Source organism: Balaenoptera ricei, chromosome 14 (assembly GCF_028023285.1).
Source record: "Balaenoptera ricei isolate mBalRic1 chromosome 14, mBalRic1.hap2, whole genome shotgun sequence".
NCBI lineage: Eukaryota > Metazoa > Chordata > Mammalia > Artiodactyla > Balaenopteridae > Balaenoptera > Balaenoptera ricei.
Window position 1 is genome coordinate 18,459,405 of NC_082652.1, and position 6,030 is coordinate 18,465,434.

Here is a 6,030-nt window from a genome sequence, read left to right on the forward strand (position 1 = left end):
TCTGGATCAGAGGTTACAACTGGGGATAAGCCAAGGACCTGTTTTCTGGCCTCCAGGTCCTATTTCTGGTTTAAAAAAATAGAACTGGTTGCCACATTGAGAAACTGGGGACATGTCACAGAAAAAGCTTGATTTCTAGCTTCTTTTGAAAAATCAGACTGCCTGTCAGGAGCTGAGAGATGACTGCCCCCTTGGCTGGATGGGAGGAGTGGGTGGATATATTTTCCACTTTGCCTCAGTCCCCACCAATCCCTGTTGCCTCCCCAACCCTGTGACCATTGGTTATTTGAGCTTTATTGTGGGCTGATGCTTTTTCTGTTACTAGGGTTAAATGTAGAAGGAAATATTTTACTTCATTCCTGCTCCTACAGAACTGATAGTCTAGTGGGCAAGATGGACCAGTAAATCACCAGTGATGATATAGAGTGGTCAGTGCCCAGAGGGAGCCTGGGGCTACAGGTTGGGGGGGCCACATCCTGGGATGACACTGAACCTCGATGGAAGCGTTGGGGTTGGGAGGATCCCAGTAGAGGAGGAGAAGGAGGGGACACTGCAAATCATAGGCAATGTCCTGATGGCTTGACCCAGAGCAGGCTGTGTGTATATGAGACATCATGCCACTGAGGGATTTGAATTTGACCCTGAAAATTATGGAACGCCTTCAAGGGTCTTGCGCACAGTCAGTTGGATATCCAGTTCGGAAGGCTCCCTCTGATGTGGCCAAGGGTTGGACGCCTGAACTAAGTTTTTTGCTGTCTCTGATTTTATTATATTTTCTAAGGTTGCTGATAGTAGGAATGCCACTGATCTTTCTAAACTCTAACTGCTTTTTAGGATTTTTCCCTTTGGATATAAAATTCTGCCAACAAAATTGTAAAATTCTGTGTATTCCTTTTTAAAAAGAGCTTTTCTTCATGTTTTCAACGTAATACAGTGAGACCGGGAAGGCAGTTTCTTTGTGGAAGGTCAGAATATTCCCAGGAGAGCCTCTTTCAGTCCTGGTACCTGCCTGGCCCCAGGAGCCCTTTGGGTTTTTGACCCCAGAAACAAAGCCAGCAGTGCATCTATGCCTTCTTATTTCATCCTTGTCAAAGTGGGACTGAGTTCTGCCCGGGGCAGGGAGGAAGGAACACATTGAGCACCAGCTGTATACCAGGCCCTGCACAAGTGCTTCATATGCATCATTTCACAAGCTCCCTGACATGTGGGCATCAGGAGCACCATTTATCAGATGAAGAAACTGAACCCCCCAGGGGTTCAAGAGGACTCGGCTAGGGTGATCCTGCCAGGACTGGGGGCACTGGGAGCTCACATCTGACTCCATATCTCCCCCCAGTCATGCCCACTCCGGTGCCAGCGGACAGAGTGAGCCCGCCTTCCAGCACACATCCTGCCAGGACACTCCCACTGTGGGAAGCCCCGGATGTAACCCAGGTTAACATGATGGTCCACAGAAACCTGAGCGAGCCCAAAAGTTTGACAACGGCTGACTCTTCACTCGTTGCTGCATTCAGTTAAACCTCATAAGCAATAGTTCAAATCCGTCTTAATACATCTCTATTACAGACAAGGAACTGAAGCTCACTTCTCCATAAAAAAGCCTCTGTTTCCTTTTCTGTACCACGGGGGTCTTGCTAATACCCATCTCACAGGTTGTGAGGCTTAAATTAAATGTTACTATTTGTAGGGAATTTCCTGGTGGTCCAGTATTTAGGACTCTAAGCTCTCACTGCCGAGGACCCAGGTTCAATCCCGGTCCGGGAACTAAGATGCTACAAGCTGTGTGGCATGGCCAAAAAAAGAGAAAGAAAGAAAAAAAAAAGGAAAAAAGTTACTATTTGTAAAGCAATTAGAAGTGTCTGCAACGTAGTAAGCTGTCTTCGTAAGTGTTAAATAAAACTGCATGGATATTTTTGGTATGTGATGAAGGGCGTATGGCCATGTATCGTGTGTTGGAGTCCTGGCTCTGTTATTTATCAGCTGAGTGACCTTGGACAAATCGCTTCACCTCTCTGAGTCTCAGTTTCCTCATCCGTACAATGGGGATACTAACAGTTCCTAGCTCACTGAGAGTCAATGAAACTGCCCAGGCAGGCGCTTGGCTGCTAATCGTTCAGTGTTGATCCAATGATCATCATTTACAGAAGCTTAATAGGAGGACGGAGGAGGATTCCATTCCCTGGGTTTAGTTGGCTCGTTGATGGCTTCCTTTGGTTCATGCCGTTGCATCTTCGGGCCGCGCGCCCCACCGCCCTTGCGCCTGCGCGCTGACCTCCTGCAGGTCCCACGGGTTCCGGTAGGTGGCGCTGTTAGCACCGCGTCGCTGCGACAGAGCTGGGAGTCCCCGCCTGTCCGCACCTCCCGAACAGCAGCCAGAGCCCAAGGTGTGTGCCTTGCCTCGCTAACGTGTTCGGGGTGGTTTCCAAGGGCTACGTGAGGAGCCCTATTTGAACACTGTTGGAAAAGTTTGAAGCCTCTTAAGTGGGTGCTTTGGGATTCTGACTTCATGTCAGCCGCTGGTCAAAGATATGCCCTATTACTTCTGCTACTACTACTAGTACTACTACTACTACTGCTGCTGCTGCTACTACAGTTGCTACTACTACCACTAGCACCATCACCATCATCATCACCTCACAATTTTTGGGTTCAAGCCCAGGTTCTATAACTTTGTAGCTGTGTGATCCAGGGAAGTCAATTCACCCCTCTGAGCCTCAGTTTCCGCATTGCTAAAATGGGACAGGAACTCCTCTACCTTGCAGGATTACATAAGATAATGTGTGTAAAATGCCTGCCACAGAAAATGTTCAATAATTGGCATTTATTAATATTTTTATTATGATGCTATGGCCTGCCAGGGGCTCCTGAGGGGCAACCCGACCCCTAATGCAGTTAAACTGTAGCATGTTCACTTCTTGTTTTGAAAGACACGGCAGGGTGCACGGCAACACATCCACAGGAACACCCCAGAAAAGGTCGTGCAATATGGCTGGGATTCCTCGCTCTGCCCTAATCTGCTGTGTGACTCTGAGCAAGTGCCTTCTCCCCTCTGGGCCTCAGTTTCCCCATCTATAAAGTCAGGAGATTGGACAGTTCAAAGCTCCTTTCTAGCTCTGTCAATCTACAGTGGCCTGTCGCTGCATCCAGTCCCTGGTTTGTATTCGTAATTCCAGGGAAATCAACACTCCACCCACAAGTGGGCACTCCGGTTTCTCCTTGTGACATCTAATGGGACCACATGTGCAAAGCACTTAGCACAGGGCCTGGCACCTAGAGGGTGCGTGATAAAGGGCAGCTATGATGATGATGATAGCAATCAGCTCTCCACCTAGCCCAGGGAGGAGTGTCTGGAAGGTAAGTCATTCAACTCCTGTTTGCTGAACACCTACTATATGGGACCCCCGAGTCAGATAAGGCTGCACCCTTCAAGGGGCTCACGGTCCACGGGAAGAGATTTAGATGGGGGAGGGCAGGGAGAGCCCCTCTGAGGAGGTGACATTTGAGCTGAGATCTGAAGAGGGAGAAAGAGCAGACCAAGAAAAGAAGCCGGCTACAGCTGATGCAAAGGCCTTGAGGCAGGAGAGAAAGCACCATGTTCTAAGGACAGAGAGAGGCCAAAGTGTCTGGAGCCTGGTGATCGAGGGGGGAGGACAGTGAGGGAGGAAACCTAGCGATGCTGAGGCCAGTGTGAGTTTGGTTTTTATTTTAGAGCAAGGGAAGTCATAAGCCTCAGTGAGTAGAGGGTGACAAAGCCAATTCTCAGTTTAAAAAGCTGTTAGCTAGGATCTTAACGGGTCCCGGCGCTCCCTTCCCTGCCCCAACCTCTGCCTCTTCCTGGCTGGGAGAATTGAGCCTTCATCACCTATGTGCTGGGGGGCAGGGGTGGAGGAGTGGCGGGGGAGGGAGTCCCAGACCTCTGTGAAAGTCATGGACCTCTCAGGAACGTGCTCATTCACCACCCCCCTCACAATTTCGATCACCATCCCAGGGGCCTCCACGCGTCCCCAGTAGCCCACCCAAGGGCCCCAGCTGGGAAGCCTGGAATTACTCAAACCCCACTGGCGCCAAGGCTCCCCGCCCTCTCTAGGCCATAGCTCCAGATGAAGGCTAATTCCAAAATGCCCGTGGCCAGCTGTGGCTCGGCCACACCCACAGGCCACCAGGCCTGCTGCCCAGCGGACTGGAATCACGGCCAGTGGCTGAGGGCTGCGGGTGGCTGTTCCCATGGCAACGGATGTCTGAGGGGAAGGGCTTCCTCCCCACCTGGCCTCAGGTTTCTGCCCCCGGGAGAATTCCAGAAGAACCTAATGGTCTCTGGGACAAAGCCAGCTCTTTGTAGGACCGAGGTGAACAAACCAGCTGAGTGTCCCCAGCCTCTTGGTATCCTGTCTCTGTGGCTTCTAGGTAAATGTGGGGGGATGTGATCTCATGGGGGGCCTGCTGTCCATTGGGGCAGCCCCCCAGAAGAAGACCATCAGACCCCACACCCTCCTGGCTCTGTGACCTTGGGCAGGTTCCTTCACCTCTCTGAGTGTGTTCCTCTCCTGTAGCTGGGAGGGATTGGTGAGGATCAAGCCCTATGCAGTGCCTGGCACACAGCAGGTGCTGCATACATGCACATAGGCCAGCCCTGGTACTCCCCCACCCTCGTCCCCAATTGTTTCTTCTCCACATCACGACTTGAGCCCTTCCCTGGCACTCAGAGAAAAAGCCAAAAGACCAACCAGAATTCTCAACCCCTACAACCCCATGTTCCCCGATCTCACCCAGGTGGATGTGAGCAGGGCTTCCCATGTCAGAGGTGAGGGGACTAAGGCACAGGGGGCAGTGCCAAGTGGCTGCTAGAGGGGCTGGAGAGTGTCGTTTGAATTCAGACGGTCCTGGGTTCAGATCCTGACTGCATCACCAGCAGGTACCTCAGGCAAAGGGCTTTCACTGTATGGAGGCTCAGTTTGTCTATCTGTGAAAAAGGCTGGAGAAACCCACCCCTCTGAAGTGTATTGGGAGGAGGGACTGAGATGGCCAGGGTCTGCAGGAATCCAGCCCCACGTGGTGGTTTTGGCTGCATCCCTAACTCTGAGGAGCACTTCAGGCCCCCAGGAACCTAGACACCAACTCTTGGCCTAAGCCAAGCTCTGGAGCTGCGAGGACACCAGCAGGGCTAAGGGGGTGCCCAGGGGAGAGAAGGAGGGGAGAGGGCAGAGGCAGAACAGCATGGGGTGTGGGAACAGAGAGGAAGGAAGTTTCTGCCTGGGAGTGTAGGGGAGAGCCATGCCAGGGAAGCCTGCTGCCTGCTGGACTCAGTAGTTCTCATCTGTAAAATGGAGACACTAATGCCAACCTCACAAGATGCGGGAAGGAAGATGTGTAAGGGAGAGTGTAGGGTAAACATAAGAGTGCTCAGAAGGGGATGTTGGTCTTGGTGGGGGAAGCACAGTGCCCACACAGGACTAGTTACTGAGCGTTACTGTGTCCTGGCATTGCCCGGCCCTCATGAGCATGATCGTGTTTAATCTTCCCAGGTAGGGGAAGGGGTAGGGACAGTTGCTATTCCCATGTTATAGACAAAGAAGTAAAGCTCAGAGAAGCAAGGTCACCTGCCTGAGGTCACACAGCTTAGAAATACAGTACAGCCACTCCCAGGTACTTTGGACTCCAGAGACCACATTCTTCTTTTTTTTTTTTTTAATCTTTTGTAACAGCTCTATTGAAATACAATTCACATACCATGCAATGCACTCACTTGGAGTGAACTATTCAATGGTTTTTAGTATACTCACAGATAGATGAAATTCTTACCACAGTCAATTTTAGAACATTTTCATCATCCTGAAAAGAAACCCCATACCCTTTAGCCATCACTGCTGCAAGCCTCTCCAGCCCCTTGCAAACACTAGTCTACTTTCTTTCTTTTTTCTGTTTTTTTGGGATGCGTTGGGTCTTCGTTGAGGTGTGCAGGCTCTAGGTGTGTGGGCTTCAGTAGTTGCGGTACTTGGGCTCTAGAGCGCAGGCTCAGTAGTTGCGGCACGT